The sequence below is a fragment of the Staurois parvus genome, unplaced genomic scaffold (assembly GCF_062004578.1).
Source record: "Staurois parvus isolate SC_StPar_1 unplaced genomic scaffold, SC_StPar_1.0 ptg000985l, whole genome shotgun sequence".
NCBI classification, from domain to species: Eukaryota; Metazoa; Chordata; class Amphibia; order Anura; family Ranidae; genus Staurois; species Staurois parvus.
Genome location: NW_028318781.1, coordinates 3,232,681 through 3,253,848, shown reverse-complemented (window position 1 = coordinate 3,253,848; position 21,168 = coordinate 3,232,681). Strand labels below are relative to the sequence as shown.

At 41.0% G+C, this 21,168-nt stretch overlaps 1 pseudogene; it reads left to right on the top strand.

Moving 5' to 3' along the window:
* The first annotated feature begins 4,746 nt into the window (after nt 1–4,746).
* Nucleotides 4,747–8,140, top strand: LOC149441438 (protein GVQW3 pseudogene; annotated as a pseudogene).
* Nucleotides 8,141–21,168: the final 13,028 nt, after the last annotated feature.

Below are 21,168 nucleotides of genomic sequence, written 5' to 3'. Positions count from 1 at the left end.
AATGGACCAATATACCAGCAACAGTGTGTGCCAACCTTGTGAAGACTTACAGGAAACGTTTGACCTCTGTCATTGCCAACAAAGGATATATAACAAAGTATTGAGATGAACTTTTGATATTGACCAAATACTTATTTTCCACCATAATTTGCAAATAAATTCTTTCCAAATCAGCCAATGTGATTGTCTGGATTTTTTTCTCATTTTGTCTCTCAAAGTTGAGGTCTACCGATGATGCCAATTACAGGCCTCTCTCATCTTTTTAAGTGGGAGAACTTGCACAATTGGTGGCTGACTAAATACCTTTTTGCCCCACTGTATGTAGCTCATAGTTGGCACTAGTGTACATGGAAATGGCACATGTAAGCCCAGTTGCAGCAGCAGAATTAAAGACTTTGAGTCTGATGGGAACCCTGACTCGGAATTTCAAACAAATACTTTAATCCCTGTATAAATCATTAGTAAAACCTCATCTGGAATATGCAGCTCAATTTTGGGCACCAATTCACAAACAGAACATTGGGGAACTGGAGAAAGTACAGAGAAGGGCAACCAAACTGATAAGAGGCATGGAGGAGCTCAGCTATGAGGAAAGATTAGAGGAACTGAATTTATTCTCTCTTGAGAAGAGGAGATTAAGGGGGGATATGATCAACATGTATAAATACATCAGTGGTTCATATAGTGAACTCGGTGTGGAGCTATTCACCCTGAGGTCATCACAGAGAACAAGGGGGCACTCTTTACGTCTGGAGGAAATTTAATCTCCAAACACGGAAAGGTTTCTTCACAGTGAGAGCTCTGAAAATGTAGAATAGGCTCCCTCAAGAGTTGGTTCTGCCCAGCTCAGTGGATTGATTTAATAAAGGCCTGGATTCTTTCTTGGATACACAGAATATAACTGGATACTAACATTTATAGGTAAAGTTGATGCAGGGAATATCTGATTGCCTCTCGGGGGATCAAGAAATTTTTTTTTTTCCTGCAGGAGCAAATTGGATCATTCTTTGCTGGGTGTTTTTGCCTACATCTGGATCAATGGTGGGTTTAGGATTATAACTTTTTTTTTAAATGGTTGAACTGGATGGACTTATGTCTTTTTCCAGCCAGACTAACTATGTAACTATGTAACTCCCTAAGAGAGTGTCAAGTAGGGATGAGGAGACTTATTTAGCATGAAAATGTCAGCTTCTTACATACATTCGTTCTTTATCACAGATTTCTCCGATACATAGACCTTTGATGAAATTCAAACAATTATTAATACAGGAGCAGAGACCGACTCATGTTCTTTCCACTGTATATAAACTATTGCTTTGTGATAATTATGTATCTGATTTAGTATTTCCGGCCAAATGGGAATCTGAGATGGATATGTTGATATCTCCTTCAAATTGGGATAAAGCTTTCCTATTGACTATTCCCTATTGAAATCATCAATGTCAGCTAAACATCAAGAACAGAATTATAAAAATCATGGCCAGATGGTATTGATGTCTGGTAGATTTGCATAATATAGATTCTGGTAACCAAGAGACCTGCTGGAGATGTTTAATTGTATGGAGTACCATGTCTTATATTTGGCATCAATGTCCGCTCATCTTTCCATTTTGATAAAAAATATTTAGAATTTTTCAGGAAATTACAGATTCTCCTTTTCGATTAGATATTCATATGAATTTACTATCAATAATTCCAGGTTCTATTAAACATATTAGAAAAGGCATCTTACATCATATGCTCAATGCAGCATGGACTGTTATAGCTCGCAAATTGGCGAAATGCGGTCCTCAGGAGTCATTTAAGACCACTGCACCGTTAAAAACCAAAGACCACCTTAATTTTGCTTTCTCCTTTGGTTGAAATTAACAAATTTTTGCAATTGTTTTGGGGAAATAAAAACTCTTGATTACACACATTCCTAGTGGCATGGTACCAATCTGTTAGTGATAGAGCAAAGAAGTGATTAGAGACCAACACAGAACATGAAGGAAGTACAATATATAACTGTTTCTATATTGGTAAGTGGAATATGCATATTGCAAAGGGCTAATCCCCCAGGCAATGACAGTAAATCGTGACATTTAAGAAACATGGCATTATTTTGTCACGTTCCTTTTTTTTCCAGAGGTGCGGCTGCTAAGTGAGCTTACACTTTAAATGCAAGTAATTGCACCACCATGATGATAAACGGGACATTTTTAAAAAAAACTACTTGTCCAGGGACTAAATCGGGGCCCCAATCTTCTTGTCCCTCATGACAATCTACTTGTCCAGATAGAAAAAAATTTTTTGTGACCAAAACCGTATTTAAATCGGAGGTGATTTTAGGAAGGTCTGGGGCTTTAAAAAACAAAAGGGGCTATATTGCAACTTAAATGTGTAATGTTTTTAACATTGCGCTGTTTATCTGCTCCTCCCCATCTTGCCTGTCTCCAGCACTGCCCCCAGGGAGCACCGATTGACTACTTGTCAGGAAACGCGGGGATCAGGGCTTATCCTTTATCCCTTTCGCTGCCAGTCGTTTTTGCGTCTTCGCTGCCAGAGCCATGTTTGTGTTTTTTGCACACGTTTCAAAAATAATTTTAAGCCTGTAGATTACATAAAACCCCCAAACATTATATATTTTCTGAAAGCAGAGACCCTAGAGAATAAAACAGTGGTAGTTCCAATTTTTTATGTTACATGATTTTACCGCAACATTTTAGTGAAAAATACAAGCAAGGTAATTTTAGGGCACAAAAAAGCAATAAAGTACCCTATTTTTTTTGTAAAATATAAAAGACGAGGTTGCATCCAGTAAATAGATATCCAACTTGTCAAACCTTAAATTTGTGCGCGCTCGTGAAATGGCGACAGACTTCAGTACCCTATATTTTCTATAGGTTAACACTTTTAAAGCTCCTTATAGGTCACCAGTATAGTGTACAGAGGAGGTCTGGTGCTAGAATTATCGCTCTCATCCTGGCGTGAGTGGCGATATGTGACATGAGTATTGCAATCGACGGTTTCATGCGTAGGTGCCCCAGCATGTGCTTTTCGTTTGTATGTGCGTATATGTGGGGGGGCCTCAATATTTTTTGGGGGGTGATGGTATGTGCTTGGGTGTAACTTTCATTTTTTACAATTAGAAAAAAAAAATTTTTTTTTCACTTTTTTTTTCACTTTTTTTTTTCATCACATAGGGGACAAAATCCCCTATGTGATGATTTTTGGTGACAGGTTCTCTTTGAGACATCCAAGGTCTAAAAGACCCTGCATGTCTCTCCTCTGCTCCACTGAATGTAATGTGGTGCACATCTGCACCATATTACATTCTTTCCCAGGGATTGCCTAACCATACAATTATTTCAAAGCTGTCATGACCCCAGGAAAACACTCCCAAGCCCATTTTGTACAGTTACCTGATACACCTCCTGCATTGTCCTCACTACAATGCAAAGCTTACATTCTATGCTAATTGCAGCGCTGCCACAAAGTGACAAGGCAGGGGTCATATCAGAATACTGTACAGAAACTCTGCTCCTACATAGATAGACAAGGTCTTTAGCTACAGCCTCTTTTCAGGCAGCCTAATTTGTTTTTTAAACTACAGGCATAGTTCACCTTTAGGAGCACGTTTCATGCTGTACCCATATTTAGGGTGTAACATAAAACATGGTTGCATTCCTCAATCCCTGACCCCTCACACTTTTCTGCTTTGTGGGGTGCTGCTCCCTCCAAGCCTCATCCCTTCACAAGGATCTGTGAATGAGAAGACTAAGTTCCATCAGCCACCACAGCAGGCGCACTCACAGATTGTTGCGGCACAAGTGCAGTGACATCACTTGTAGTTTATTGTTTACTTCTTCCAGCCTCATAATAGAAGGTTTGTACATCCGTTCGGATTGGGGGCTTGGCTAAACAATGCAAAAGCCTTCAATGCAAACATTTAAAACATTTACACTTTTTATTATATTAACATGGGTACATTTATTACATTTTTGCCATAGGCAGACTATGTCATTAAGGGAGAAGTGTGGGAACATAAAAAAACAAACATACATACATACTCATCTGCTGCAACATCAGTCCGATGCGGCAAGCTGTCCCCCACCAGCTCCAAGCACAAGAACTGGGCATTCACATGACCACTGATCACTCAGTTCTCTGGTCAACTCTGAGCAGAGAGTGGTGACTGTTAGGCACTGCTCTATGCTCTGTCCCTCCAGTGCTCATTAGAGTGCTAGGCAGGAGAGGGGGTTGAAGTAGCTGGCTCAGGCTCTTAATGGTGCGCTGAGAGGCTGAGCCAGTTGCCTATAGGGCATTTAGGTGGATCCCGGTATTATTGTCAGAAACCCTCCAGTCTGGAGAGGTTCTGTGACATTAGCAGCTGTTTCTGGGTCACAGGAGAGCAAAAGTAAGTGCATTCCTGTGACCTACAAGAGAAAAATGGCCAAAAGAGTTTTGGCCATACTTTTCTTTTAACAATACACACATAACTTAGTTTAAATGGTTAGTTCCCCATTTCAGAAAAAAGGAAAAGGTGAACACCCTACACGCTCCTCAAGCCCTTAGTTCCCACTGCACTTACCACCATGGGTTATATAGTTTCACTGTCCACACAGCCTGATGCAATGGTCCTTGAGTTTGAAAATGTATGGTTCTTCTTCTTTCCTCAGGAATGCCAGGATGGACCTGAGCAGTTCTTATTGTTCAACACCAGCACTTGACTGCACTGACCAATCAGAACCAGTTTGATCTGCCATGGCATCCCTGGGGAAAGAAGAGGAAGAACAGTGCAGTTTACAAAACCCTGGGCCCATTGCATCGAGCTGCATGGACGGTGAAACTCTATCACCCATGGAAGTAAGTGAACCCGAGAAGGGGGGGGGGGGGATGAAAGGTGTAGGGTGTTAGTTCACCTTTTTATTGTTTCTTAAAGTTGATGTAAAGTTTAAAAAAAGACTTCTCTTGATCCCGCCTCTGCAGACAAGTACTGGTTAGTATTGTTCCTCGCTTTTTCTGTAACTGCAGAACACCTCTCATCTATGTTATGGGGAAGAAGGGGAAGTTCGACAGTCCTAAAACACTTCTTCACCTTGGGTGACAATGTTGCATCTCCATAAATACAGTATGGTGAACGAGTATTGTCACCCTAGCATGGAAAGTATGTTGCTGGTGAACATAAAGGAAAAAACAGCCTGAAATAAAGCAAACTAATGCAGCCACGACATCAAAGGACTGGAAAGCTTCAGTATATGGAATTTTTGTCCAGCAAAGGCAAAACTATAAAATAGAGTTCAGGTTCCCGTTAATGTTAACACTTTTGTTGAATTCTGGAGTTTTCACTATATAGGGATGCAGTCATTACCCCGCATTAAGTTCATAAATGCAGTACAGTACCTATATATTTTTACAGCATTAAGCAATAAGTGGCATCTGTTTTTTCTTTCCATCGACCATAAGAAAGCAATGATTAAAAGGAATAACAATAATATTGAACATTAGTCAGTAAGATGTCAACAGGCCTGTGAAGGCTTCGGAAAAATGAAATCAGGACAGCAGAATTTCCCCTGATACATCAAATAACCACGGCTTCCAGGACACCTGTGGTGAGCGGTACAAGGAATAACCACAGCTTCTGTACTGCATAAACTCTGCATTAGTCAGGTCTCCCCAGCCAACAGGAACTGAGTTCAAAGCTGCCAGGGATGAATAAGTACGGCTGCTGTAAGACATAGACCATGTGCAAAGCCTGTACCAGGCTGGGGTCAGTTGCTCTGCATTACCTGTTAAAGGAAAACTCCATTTTTTAATCTTACTTTCCATAGTCCTCCACCCACACTTTCCACTGTGCTTAATTACTTTGGATCTCATTTACCAGTTAAAAGTTCTGTCTGTGCTGTTTTACAAAAACAAATCAGACTCAAAACCACACAAGAAAGTGACAGGTGGTGATGTTATTGGTAAGGGGGATAAAAAGAAATGTCTTACTAGTGATACTTTGATAAATGAAAATTCTAAAATGATAAAATTAAAATGAAAATTCTAGTCTTATGCTATGATACTCCTACCTGGGTATTGATATGACATTAACCTCCTATATTGCTATATTCTTTAAACCTTTAGATCTGACATTAACCTTCCTAGCGGTATGATTATGTCAATATTTCTGTGCTCAAAGCGGTACATTTTTTGCATGGAAATATGTTGTTTTTTTATTGTAGGCCTGTAATTTTTAGGAATAACTCACTGAAATCTGTCCGAACAAGAGTCTAGTAAACATCCCGGGTATGATAAAAATTAAAACACGAAATCATAAATTCTACTATAATAAAAAATCATAAAAAAATAATAATATAGCACTAATAAATTTAATTCAATAATGTAATCAAACCAAAAACACTGAATTTTGAAATAGAGCACCAAGTTCGCACATCACTGAGCTTAGTCGCAAAATCATTTTCAGTGTCTGATGACGAATTTCCCCACAAATCATTATCACTCAATTCTGCAAGTGGTTCTGATTTACTATCGCTGTTCTCTAGCCGGTCTAAAACCACTTCTGACATAAAGGGGTTTATTTACTAAAGCTGGAGAGTGCAAAATCAGATTCACTTCTGCATAGAAACCAATCAGCTTCCAGGTTTCATTGCCAAAGCTTCATTGAACAAGCTGAGGTTAGAAGCTGATTGGTTTCTATGCAGAAGGGAGTCTGATTTTGGACTTTCCAGCTTTAGTAAATAAACCCCATAGGGACGCTTTTTGGACACCATGGACTTTTCTCAGTTTCCAGGCAGAAAGAACAGTAAAAATGCAGGCAGGGCACAGGACAAAGCACTCGGGACAAAATGTATGTGAAATGGTTTGATACAGTAATGTTTTACTATGGGATTTTAGTGTATTTAGTGAATGTCACTTTTTAACATTTTTAAATTTCCTGCCGGTCCCGTCCCCGTATGCCCTGACGTCACAGGGAACGGAACCCAGAAGACAGATGCCGGAATCGGCCAGAGGAGATGGTCAGGGACGCTGCAGGGGGGACATTGCGGGAGCGCGGGACAAGGTAAGTGAAACAGGGATCCCAGAGCAACGCTGCAGTGTAATCCTGAGTGTAGCTCGGGGTTACCGCTTTTGGTACTGGAATACAGCCAGGGAGGTTAATGCCTTGATGACCACAGTACATCTTTTTAAGTCCACATTAAAAATTCCCCTTGCTGTACAAATATTTATTCACCTTTTAATAACATTAACAGTGCAGTCAAGGGGCCACAGTAGTTTGCAAATCACAAGGATGAGCTTAATTTGAATTTATACACCAGTATGTAAAGTACAGTTTCTGCAAAGCCTGCCCAGAAAGTAGCCTTCTGAGCTAGCCTCGTCTTCCTGCATATAAGCTAAGATGGATAATTCTTTGAGTGCTCCCCCATCATCACAGGAATGAGTGCTAATTCACATTCAGGTAAATGGTCCTTCGACACAATTGCCCTGCAACTGCATGTAATGCGCATGGTTGCAACATGGTGGTCTTCTGCACATCTAAACTTAACCTAGGTGTAACAGCCCCAAAGATGCATTACACTTTAAAGGCAGCTACTGACTGTACGAGGTGTGACAATTTAATTCTTGGAATGCCCACAGACCTTTGCACTCGAGCGTGTTCTGAGATGTTCTAACTTGCACTCACCTGGGATGCAGACCAGTTGACTCAGTCTTCATGAAGGAGTAGAAGAAATGACACATGCGTGCATTGTGCTATTGGTGGAAAATGAGTGACAGGAGTCTGGAGTAGTAGATTAACATCAAAGTTTGCTCCAAAATCGGCAAAAGTGCAAGTGAAACTTTAGCTCTTTTAAAACAGGCTTATGTTGAAGATTCCATAAGTGTTTCTGAATGGCTTAGGCGGTTTAAGGAGAAATGGGAAGATGTCCACGATGACACAAGTGGGCAGCCAAAAATGCAAAGGACAGATGCAAACGTAGACAGAGTGCTAACCCTCATATGCTTAGATCAAAGACTGAGTGTGCGAATGATGGCAGAAGAATTGAACATGAAAAGGGAAACAGTGTGGCAGATTGTAACTGAGGACTTGGGAATGAGAAGGATTTCCACAAAGATGGCACCTCGAATCTTAAAAGAAGATCGTCCTAAAATGTAATCCGCTCTTTTGAAGAATGCAGAGGTGTTTGATGGGGGGTTATTTACTAAAACTGAAAGTGCAAAATCTGGTGCAACTCTGCATAGAAACCAACCAGTTTCCAGGTTTTATTGTCAAAGCTTAATTGAACAAGCTGATGTTAGAAGCTGATTGGCTACCATGGACAACTGCGCTAGATTCTGAGTGCACCAGTAAATCTAGCCCATGTGGTTTCCAGTATGATCTGGAAACAAAACGCCAGAGCATGCAGTAGAAAACAAATATAATTCACCTTGTCCACAGAATGTGTGCATGTCTCTCTCAGTTCAAAACCAAGCTGGTGTGTTTTTCTGATCATAAGGGGATAGTTCACTACGAGTTCATAGAACATGGTACAACTGTCAATCAACATTGTTACTTAGAAACTCTGAAAAGGTTACGGGAAACTGTGCAGAGGAAAAGACCGGAACAGATAGACTCTACACCCCGACAATGCTCCTGCACATGATGCATTAAGTGATCGCGAGTTCCTGGCCCAGAAACACATAACGAAACTTGACCAACCACCTTATTCTTCTGACTTATCACCCTGCGACTTCTGGCTATTTCCAAAATTAAAAAATGCCTTAAAAGGACACAGGACACATTCTGGACCTCCAGCGCGCTGAAACTGCTGAATACTGCTCAGCATTCCAGAAAACGAATTCCAGGAATGTTTCCAGCAGTGGCCCAGTCATCTTAAAAAGTGCATTGTTTCACAAGGGAACTACTTTGAAGACGACAGCTGCTAGTTTATAGGTAAGCAAACTTTTTTTTTTACATTACATTCTTGGAATTAAATTGTCACACCTCGTATTATATTTGTCAAGAAAAAAATGTATGAGCAGCGCTCTTTTCATGAGTTTTAGACTCCAGCATTGGATATTGTGCATGCACCCTATTCTGCATAGTCTTCACATCAGGAAGATGCTAGAATGTGAACTGCTAACTGAAATCAATCCCCATACTCCACCAGACTTCTGTGATATAATATTTGAGTTCCTGAGTTCATCCATAGGTTTTCTGGATTGCACTAGTGAGAAGTAGGACTATGCTACAGGAACAAAAGTGATGAATTACATATAAGACGATGATGGTATCGGAATGTGGGCTCCAGCACAAACATGGCTGTGTTTTCATGTGTAGCGCCACCGCTGAAGTAGCTGATAGATTTTATTGAGTCCCTCTGCTCTTGCTCTGTGATGACATACATCTACATGGACCAGAGTAGCATCACAACACACTTGTGAACATTTTAAAGGGCTTTATTCAACAAGAAAAAGCCCTGTAAAAAAAAAAGAAAAAAAATTGTGTATTTATTTATTTAAACAGAAACACAAGAATAAACAAAATGGGGGGATATGCTAAAACTGGTGCACTCAGAATGTGGTGCAGCTGTACATGGTAGCCAATCAGCTTCAGCTGGTTACTAAACCCACAACAGTAAAATATGTCTGTATATGGAGTAAAGCATGCTGAAGAATATATTTAAAAAATATATATTTTTAAATATATATATATTTTTAAAATATATCCTTCAGATTTTTTTTTACATATAAAAAAAGTCATTTTAATGTATATTTTTACATATATTTGTAAATGCATTCCAAAAATGCAGATTTATACTTTTAAAGACATACAGTATATTTGAAATGTATTTTTACAAATATTTTTCATATATGTTGTAATAAAAACACATTTCAACATGCAGTATATATATATATATATATATATATATACACACAGTATATATATATATATATATATATATATATATATATATATATATATAATGTATTTATTTATTTAAATATATTTTGAGATATATTGAATATTACCAAAATTGTAGTATTTCAAATATATGGCAATATATATTTTTTTATAATTTATTTATTTATTGAAATATATTTTTAAATATATTGAATATGACCAAAATTGTACTATTTCAAATATATGGCAATATATTTGGGAAGAATATTTTTAAAATATATTTCAAATATATTTTTCTTCCATGTGGGTCTCCCCAGTATATTCGGCAGCTTAGACACACACGCACGCACTCGCACACGCACACACACACCTCTCCCTAGAGCTCCCCTCCATTCCACCCTCTCACACACAGTTCCAGTCTCTCTTCAGTCTCTCCTCCTCTACCTCTGCTGCTGCCACTCAAGAAGGGTAAAGAGAAAAAAAGAACACCCTGTGGACTATTATGTCAACGCTGCTTGGCAAGAATTAAAGTGTCCTCCAACATTTCATATTCCTGATATAACTGTTGTAATTTATTTAAAAAAAGAATCCTGTTCTCTTTGTATTGGTTCCTTTGTGTAAAATGCCTGGTGCTCCTGCCAGTCCCTCTGCTTTCCTATTTCAAACTGACCACGCCAGGACATGGAAGCACATCCTTCCCAGTGTAGTCAGTTTTCTTTGCATTCCTGTCTTCCAACGATCAGATTTCTACTGACATGCCACTTGCACAGCTCTTCACTGGGAAGATCAGTGTCTTGCTGTTTCTCTGCCTCCTGCTGACACACCCCTAGCAATCCCCACCCCCAGCTCTCTAGGCCCCTCATAAAATTGAGAAAAGAGGTCATGGGATCAATTGTACAATAAATTAATAAATAAATATTTTATCATTTTTTTATAGTTACACATTTTGCCTCGCATTTCTAATTTAAACTGAATTAATTGTTTTACGAGATAAGGGTTCACATATACTTTTAAGGAGCCCCAGCCAGTGCTGCACATGCAATTTTCCTGCACACAGGACCCTCAGACAAGCTAGCTTGCTTCTTTACTACAATTCTTCAATCTCTGATGCTGTTACCCATAGCCCTTGTTTACTAATTAATGATCCACAGATTGCTCACTCACTCCCTGGTAGGCTGCCAGTAGCAATCAAATGATCCCTGCTTACCTCTGCTACTAGAGGAACCTTGCAGAGAACCAACTCGTCCTCTGTACTGGGAGCCTGGTGGCCATCTTGGATGAGCCTATGTCCCATTGACCACAGCTTTGCCAAGTTGTAGGCAGCGATCTTAGGTATATATAGCCTCAGCTGGGTCTTTGTGGGGAACTTGCACCAGAAACATGCTAGTTAGGGAGTAGTAGGCTAAGCCAAGGGAAAAGTTGCTGAGGAAAAGGAACAGATTATGGATAGCCTTGTATATTCTTGGGAGACTACCTGGAGTTTGGGGAAGGACCTTTTGGTTGCCCAGCCTGCTATCTGGATTGGCGCATTCTGTGCACTGTTCTGCCAAGAAAACACACTTTGGAAAAAGAAACAATTTATTAGCCTCAAGAACACCTGCCTTAACTGCTTCCCGTCCGCCCTATAGTAGAAATACTGCTACAGGGCGGCACAGGTGTGTAACATTACGTATATATATGTGATTTTGCAGTTCCGGGCAGGGGACGCGTGCCCTACCTGCGCTTCGGCTGTCAAACATCGGGTCCCTGCCGGTAATTACTGGCCAGCGCCCAGTAATCGCCGAATATAACCGACAGGGGGAGAGATCTTTATGTAAACAATGCAGTTCTCTACCCTGTCAGCTCCTGCACGCTGCTTTGTATGGCTCTGCATAGCAGAGTCACACAAAGCAGGGTGCTTACAGTGGAAAGCACACATACAGCACATAAAGTGAAACAGCACATAGCTCACAACTAGCCCTTTGATCACCCCAGATGTTAACCCCTTCCTACCCAGCGCCATTAACTTTTTATTAGCACTGATCACTGTATTGGTGTTACTGACAATGTCATTGACACCAAGTCAGTTCCCCCCGTGTCAGAATGCCTGCAGTCCCACTATAAGTCGTTGATTGCTGCCATTACTAGTAAAGAAGAAAAACAAATTCCAGTATACATACCGCCATTTGTAAACACTATAACTTTCACATAAACCAATTAATTTACATGTATTGGGATTTTTTTTTTAGCAAAGACATGTAGCAGAATACATTTTTGGCTAAATTTATGGTGAAATTTGATTTTTTAAATTTTAAAGTCATAAATATTGTTTTTTTCTCAAAATTGTCAGTCTGCACAGATGATCAAATACCACCTATAGAAAGCTTTATTCATGGGGAAAAAAGGACATATATTTAATTTGACTGCAGGATTGCATGACCGTGCAATTGTCAGTTAAAGTAATGCAATGGCGTAACGCAAAACATGGCCTGGTCAGCAAGGGGGGGTAAATCCTATGGCAAGCAGTTAGGGAGCAATCCCCAAACACCCTGCCATATGTCTTACATTATTGTATGGGATTGTGGGGGATGTGTACAAGTGCCGTACTGTTTATAGTTCAACTTTGAGAAAGCAAACACATTGCAACTACTGACCATTCATTAGATAAAGAAGAAAATCCAACAAAGAGATTATCTCATCTGTTCTTTTTAAAGTGATATTAAACCCAAAAGCAAACATTTATTATAGTGCAGCTTGCCATTTCTTAGATGTGATGGCTGCATTAGTTTTTTTTTTCCAGCTTTCTTTCTTTAATTTTCACCTGATGACCCAGCCAGTAAGTCTGTTGTTTTTCAAAAGAACAAGCTCTCCAGCAGAATGTATCAGTTACAGAAGTGAGACAAACCACTTAACACTAGCAGTGGTGCATGTAATGATCAGCTTTTATTTATTTATGTGAAACCTTTATCCCAAAAGAAAAAAAAATGTTCCTGTAACTGCTTATAAAGTATTGGCTGGATTTTGGCTTTAGCGTGTTAGTGTATTTAAATCTGCCAGTACATGTAACACTCCCCTCCGCTAGGTCACTAATGTTGTCCAAAGGTGCCCCCTGTGCTCCTTCATCCAGAGTGGGGAAACCCTAATACAGGAGGTGCATTACTGGCCAGATCACCAAGTGAAAACAGAGGGAAAAAGGCTTAAAGTGGTTGTAAACCTGAGACATGAGATATGTACAAAGCATATCCCTCTATAGCATGTACTTGTCTCAATCCAGAGCACTAAATGTTATCTCTTTCTGCTGCCTTTTTCCATGCAGCGCGTTCTCAGCACAAAGAGAGGTATGCAAATATCATTAAAAAAAGAAATCTGGAAAAAAAGCCAGGAACACAGTTTCAGTCACTCGCCTCTAAAGATCGAGTAATATTGATACTACTGGAAGAAAGCAAAAAATGGTGCACTCTCCTCGTGCATTACAGTGATAACAAAGCTCTGTGGAAGGGAGATGGACTCCGGAAACGCGTTAGCATACCCTGCCGCAAGACCACTATTTTCTGGGACTGTCACATTTGTTTACATGACCCTTGGTTTGTGAGTACATACTTTTGTCATTTTCAATAAATCCTTTTTTATCATGGTGATGCATGAGGAGAGTGCGCCGTTTTTTGCTTTCTTCCAGTTGCAAAAAGTAGTGCATGCACTGCTTTCAAAATCGGTGTGACTGTGACAAAGTCAGAATCGCACCGATATGACCGCTTCAATTGCGGACAATAAGGCACGATTTTTCATGCGATTTTAAATGATCAAATCACATGACAAGTCGCACCAGTATGACTGTGAACTTAAGAAACATTCTGTACTCTACATGGTGAAAAAGAGGGAGAGAAGGTGTGACCACATGGATTATGCAGAAAAGAAAAGAAATGGAAAGCCTGTCTGTTTTTTTTAAAGGAAGTTTCCAGGTTCGTTAAATAATTGATGTAATATATATATAATTACTACACAAGCCATTTTGTAATTTAATGTTATTAAAAATTACCTTTCCATTTCAATCTGCAGCCAGCTGGGATTTTGTAAAGTGGCCAAAGTTTTTCTTTTCCTTGTAGCCATGACAGCTGTGCCTTGTTTGTGTACCAAACATCTCAGAATTCTCATTCCCCGTTCTTTACAAAAATTCTATACAGAGAAAGTAAGGTAAGGGATCCCCATCACTGTCTTTATGCTCATTGCACTAAGTCTATTATCTATGAAGATATGTTGGGGAACATGTCTACAGGGTTACAGGAGGTGTGGTGTCTTCATTGTTACACTACCAGGGCTAACCTTGTCATTACTGCAGGTGGATGCACCCACTATGGGGAAGTCACTGCAGTTGCCTATCTTGGTACTAACAAAACTGAAACTGGTATAAATCTGCAGTTAAACCTCACTGTATATTATTTAGTGTGTAGAAAAGTTATACAAACTATGGTATATACATCTAAAAAAGTATCAGTCATGATGAACTGACATCCTCTCATTTCTTTAAGCCCGAAACTGTCAGGACAGTACAATTTCCCCCAGATTCCCCCTTTTTGGAAAGCAGACCGATATTTAGTAAGAGGCATGGTGAGTTTTTTTAAGCTGTATTTTTTTGCCACAATTTTTTGGAAAATGAAGGGATTAAAAAAATGAATTTTTTTCAATTTTTCAAATTTTTGTTTATTACATGTTTTTCTTTTTTACATTTTTTTTTTTACCGTGACTGAAGCAATAGTAACCATAGTAACACTGTACTACTCTGGGGAAGCGATCAGGATTTTCTTTTACACATTATAATTGCTTATAACAGTGATAATCACTGCTATATGCAACCATTTTTTTCCTGGATGAAATCCATTCATTCAGTGTATACTATTGTTATTAGCTGTGATTGGCCACTTTTAATCACATGGTACAGTTGGGCTGTGATTGGCTCTGTCTTTTCCATGTGATCACTGTGACCATTCACAGAGATCAATACAGTAGTACACAATGAATGGAATACCATCATTGTGTACAATTGTCATGTGATCTGCTGTGATGAGTCACAGCGACCACATGGTACCGACAGTGGCCCAGTACACTAACCTATCATCTGCTGTGTCCACAGATACCACAGGTGACAGATCAAGCTTCAGCGATCATATGATGTCCACCCTGGATGGGAGACATGCCGCTCAGCCATCATTTGACTATAGGTCAGGTGCAGGGGCGGACTGACCATTCAGGTGATCGGGCACTGCCCGGGGGCCCAGGGTCAGTAGGGGGCCCCATGAGATGCCCCTGGTACCTTTCTTAGGCTTTTTTTGGGTGTGGTTTGAGTGTGGGCAAGGACACAGGGGCCCCATGATCCCCTATTGCCCGAGGGCCCCATGAGTTGTCAGTCTGCCCCTGGTCAGGTGGGAGGAGGTTAATTGTTCTGGCCTGGCCACCATGTGTCAAATCTTTGGGGTCTTTCAAAGCTACACAATGGCATAACAATAGCCATAGCAAGCCATGTGTCTGCTATAGGGCCTAGGGGTGACAGGGGTCCCATTAGGGGGGTTGTTGAGGCAATTTAAACATAGAAAATCAGTGTACATGTGAAGATAACACATTATGATATTTCCAAGAATCAATGGTGTCACTAGTTACAGTTCCTCCCCCTGCAGACTGTACAGTAGCTGTGTTAGTAATTTAGATATATTGCCCTCAGAGCTTCTGGTCATCCTGACCAGCACTGAAATTAAGCCTGTATGCCTAACACAGTCTTCCTCAAGCTGTAAAATCCCATGGTGTCTCCTCAGCTACAAAACTGACAAATATTTGTAGCTATTTGAACCCACATTAAAAAAATTTGTATAACGTAATGTGCAGTAGGGATGCACCGATCCTTCAAGTACTCGCCGATACCAATTACCAATACCTATTTTAGGGACATGTAACAGGACTCACCAACAGAATTACAGCAAGAGACATGTAACAGGACTGTCAGAAGTACAGCAAGGCACAGGACTCAACACCAGAAGTACAGCAGTCAGCAAGGGACATATAAGAACTCACCGGCGCCATGTGGGGGAACGTAGCCCTCTCCGCCTGCAAGATGACGTCCCTTCCGGTATCGGTGCATTTGCACAAGTATTGATAGTCCTGCAAATGCCTAGCATCAGCACCGATACTGGTATCAATATCAGTGCATCCCTACTGTGCAGGAATACTAACAAACATGTCAGGATATAAAAGTGTGATGGTCATTATATTTGCTAGATTAACACTGGTGTTTTCTTTTCTTTTTACTGCCTTCTACACCACAGCTTTTAGCACTTGCTTGCTGTGGCAATTAAAGGGTGGGAGGTCCTGAGATCTGAGATGCTGAAAAAGACTGGAGAGTTAATGAGGACAGAGTGGTTAGCTGGAAAATTAATAGTTAATTCCCTGCACTGGTGCCCCTTCCTCCCTGTCAAAGTTTGTCCTCAGCTCTGGTCACTAGTAATGTACAGTGTTGACTATCACAGGGGTCTCCAAAATTTTTAAACAAATGTTCAGTTTATTGTCCTTCAGACTTTGTGGGGGCAGACTGTGGCTAGTGAGAGTAGAATATGTCCTGGGAGTAAACAATGCCCCATCATTGGTATCAGTGGGAGGAATAGTGCCCCATTGTTGCTATCAGGGTAAGGAACAGTGCTTCATCATTGGCATCAGTGAGTAGAAAAGTGTCCCATTGCTGATGTCAGTGAGAGGAATGGCACCTCATTGTTGGTGTCAGTGAGAGGAATAATGCCTTGTATCAGTGGCAGGAATAGTGCCTCAAAAGGCAAACACAGGAACACATCCAGCCTCCAGACCACAGTATGGAGACCACTGGACTATCCTAACAGCTCTCTTGTTAACTGTATTTTATTTAGATATACTTTATGCTACAATAAATTACTTTAGGGAGATTGCTGTGGTGCCCCACCAAAAGTTTGCTATGGGGTGCCTAGATTCATAGTTATGCCATCAAAGCTGTGTAAATGTCACTAAAGGGTACTCTATTGATATTGAAATGTCTTAGCATCTCTATCAGAAATGAAGGAAAAGGGACTAAAATATAGAAAACAATTATATGTACTCACATTTTATTTATCAATGAAAAACTAAGCCTGTCCATAGATGGATCATTTCTTTTTCGTTCAGACAGGGGGCTGATTGAAAAGAAACAGGCAAATTTCCCCATCCACACAAGTGAGGTTGATGGAGAAATGTATTCTGACAGCGAGGGCAGTGTTATTGTGTGCTGACAGCGAGGGTGCCTCCACTGTTATAATACACGGATCAGCACTGCAGCTGATTGGCTGAAGCTGCTGATTGAATGAAAATATTTAAACTTTGCATTCAACAAAAATTGATCGTTAGATCAACTTTTGTTAGGTGGGATGGCAATAGATGGATTGAAATTTGGCCATTCCCTGCTGAACTGGCCAAATGTCGATCCATCTATGGCCAGCTTAAAACCCCTCTCTGGGTACCTCCCGTCACTGTGCAATAAGTCTAAGGGTAGAAGAATGAGCTTTAATACGTACCTTTTTCTCACTCCAGATGACTTCCACTATGTTGTGCCACTGGTCCCCTGGAGCCACCTTCCTTCACTGTTCCACCCATTATGGCACTTCCTTGTTGAAAAATCTGGAGGGTGCACACCAGTGTTTAAAGGTATCTTGTCATATTTGTAAAGTGACATCACTGAGTTAAAGTGGAATTCCACTCATCCTATCAAAAAATAAAAGTCAGCAGCTACAAAAACTCTAGCTTCTGACTTTTAAAAAACAGCCACTTACCTGTCCCTCAGTCCCATGGTGTGTCCCCCGCAACCCGTTTCACTGGCCGTCCTGTATTCCAGGAGGCCGGCATCTTCAGTGTGGTTACCCGGCTGTGATAGCTTGCGGCTTCACAGCCGGGTACCCACTGCGCATGCGCAAGTAACGCTGCGCTTCATGAATGGTCCTGTAGTCTTCTGGGACCTGTCATGTGTCCCAAAAGACTACTGGAAGGGAGGGAGGGAGGACACCTTCCGTTTCCGATCGCCTAGGCGATTGGATCGGAAGAGGGAGTGGGTACTTGTCAAATTCGGGTACCCCCCCTTGCCCCCCAAAGGGGCCAATCCTTAATGGGGAGGGGGGGACAGTCCTTAAAGCGGAACTTCCCCTTTTGGGTGGAGCTCCGCTTTAAGATAGATCTACTTTAAGCCTGCATGTGCATAAGGAACAATTTATCAACAGTAAGAGAAAAAATAACATCTGTTACACAATATCCCTTTACTTATGATTCAACGCTCTTTTTTTCTTCTTGTTTGCTCCAAAGTTATAACCAGACAAATCAGATAAGCTCGGCAGTGATACATCTGTGTACAAACAAAAGAACCTGCTCTATTTTAAGCCCCATTTCCAGGAATGGCGGCTATAGTCCAAGCTTTCACACCTGCAAACAAACACATCACATCCTCCCAGTCGTGTTTGCTCACATTAAGCCCACTTATAAACTCCAAATGTTCTGCCCCCCGAGAGCTGATCCAGAGGATGTACTTTCACATTCTAAACTGCCCATGCCAAATTTAAAGCATTTCCTGAGCTTTCACAGCAGACCATGGCACTTGCAAACTCATACCCACAGCAGCTTCAAAATGTTCGAAGAAAAATAAACAGCTTGAAAAAAATAAGTAAATCTCCCAGGCTTGAACTTTTACATTTTGTGCTAAAGAGGTACTTACAGGAAAAACCTTCCAAGGAGAGTGACTGAATATTTGTTTTGGCTGGAAGAGCATCTCTAAGCGGCATTTTAGAATTGGTTGGTACAAGAGCAATAATTGAGAGATTACATGAATAAGAAGAGAGAATAACATTATCCTCACTAAGGAATATGCATGAATAAACGTTTGTGATTCATGTAACATTCTCAAAATACAAAAAAAAATCCATTTCATAAATACTCTTACATAACGTGCATCAACTAGGATCATTACGCCGGAGGATAGCTTCTAGTGGTCATGTTTTTGGGGTAACATTCCACCAGAGTTTCCAAATCCTTCTTTATTTCCACATCATCTTGCTATTAGGTCTTAAATATCTAAAAAATAGAAATCATCAGAACAACACTGAGTAAAAGAAATATCAGATTTTGTGTGAAAGGTCTAGTTAGACAACCAATACAATACTTCCATGCTCAGTGCTTGATGTCTCTAAAGACCCAACCCTGGCCCAGTATCCTACAAAGCTTTTCCATCACTATTAGCCCTATATAAGGGGCACCAGAGAGTCCCCCTTCATGTAAAAAGGACAGACTGGACATACTAAGACCTTGCTTTGATGCTCTAATATTTCCACTTTGCTCACAATTGACATCCTACAGACCCACCCAGGCCTGGCAGCATCTAGAGGGCAACCTCCAACTTTACCTTTGCAGAACACGTTACACACAGGGGCGGACTGACCATTTGGAAACTCGGGCACTGCCCGAGGGCCCGGGGTCAGTAGGGGGCCCCATGAGATGCCCCTGGTACCTTTTTCATAGGCTTTTTTGAGTTTGGGCAAGGACACAGGGGCCCCACGATCCCCTATTGCCCGGGGGCCCCATGAGTTGTCAGTCCGCCCCTGGTTACACATAATAGTCCAGTGCACACCCCCAACTCAAAAACTACGTTGAGGGGATGCTAAAGGAGAAGGGCCTTAGGAAGGTGACTCTAGCCCTTTGCTTGAGAAGCAGACTTACTTACACACAGTCCTAAGATTTAAAGTGTTACTAAACCACAACAGTAAAATCAATCTGTATATGCAGTAAAGCATGCTTGTTAAACTCACTGTGGAACTTAAGGGGTTAATCTGCTGCATTGTGTAAAAAGGATGTTTAATCCTGTCTTCTCTGATCCTCCTCTTCTTCCACTGTCCCCAACTCGTCTCCTGATACAACAGAGCCTTGGGGGCTCAGTTTAGTGCGTATTGTTACAGAATTTTATTTTTTTTCTTGGGAGAGTGCATATGATCAGCACAGGGCCAGTCAGTGCTGTCCAGACAGAGGGTCAGGGGTCCTGCAGTCTCATAGGACAGTGAGAGGAGAATGAAAACTCCTCCTACAAGCTTTAACCAGTGCTCTGCTGGACATTGATAGAAGTCACAAGATTGCTCTAACTGCTGTTGGTATTTATTTAGTTTATATTTACTAAAATTATTGCATTTCCATGTTCTGTATACTGAGGGAGACCAGATATATTGAATGCAGGGTCCTAGGATTAGTAACACTTTAAGCCCATAATACAGGATCATAATACACATATAGCTTATGTGATACCTTGAACCTATCATTGGTTTCCTTGATTTCCCCTCCCTACTGATTTTTACAGATGTAGTGCTATTCTCGAGGGCAGCTAAATTTTGGGTCCCACTAAGCTCTGCGTACCTCCCAACAGTCCCGGATTGGGCAAGACTTTCCCGCATGTTCACCTTTGTCCCACAGTCCCAGTGTACTCTATATATGCTAACTTCCAACCGAGCAGGACCTGCAACAGTATGAACAGTGTGAACATCTAGCACAGCCAGGGATTGGCGGGCAAGCCATGGAGCAAGCGTGCAGCTGTCAACTCCAACCTGTGATGTCAGGGATGGGTGGGGTTGATATACATTTCAGGGGCTCCGCCCCCTTTGTCAAGCAGGCACTGCATACCCAAACAGCTGGCATTTATACATTGCTGGCCAGAAAAACGGTGACAAGGGGCACAGCCAGCTGGAAGTACTGCATGTGCACCCGCAGCGGTGTATACTAAAGCTGAATGAATAATAATTGGTCCACCTTTTTCCCAGTTGGCACTGTATAAATGCCGAAACCCCTGAAACACATATCGTCCCTGCCCATCCCCAAAATCACAGGTTGGACATGGCAGCTGCACTCTCTCTCATTGTTCACACTGCTGCAGGTCCTGCTCGGCTGCACTTATTTGTCATCCATCTGATGCCTGCATTCTTGCCTTGGTTCCTGTATGCTGTTTTTCAAGATTTTAGAACCTAAGGCTTGGTTCACATATGCATATATATATTTTACGTTTGATGCTTTCTCCAGTGCTTTTTGCAGTTTGTTTTGTATCTTTCTACTGAAACGCACTCCTGAATCCTGCACTCCATATGAAACGCACTCATAAATCCTGCACTTTGTATGAAACGCACTCCTGATTTCTGCCCTCCGTATGAAACACACTCCTGAATCCTGCACTCCGTATGAAACACACTCCTGAATCCTGCAATCTGTATGAAAAGCACTCCTGAACCTTACACTCTGTATGTAATGCATTCCTCTCTGTA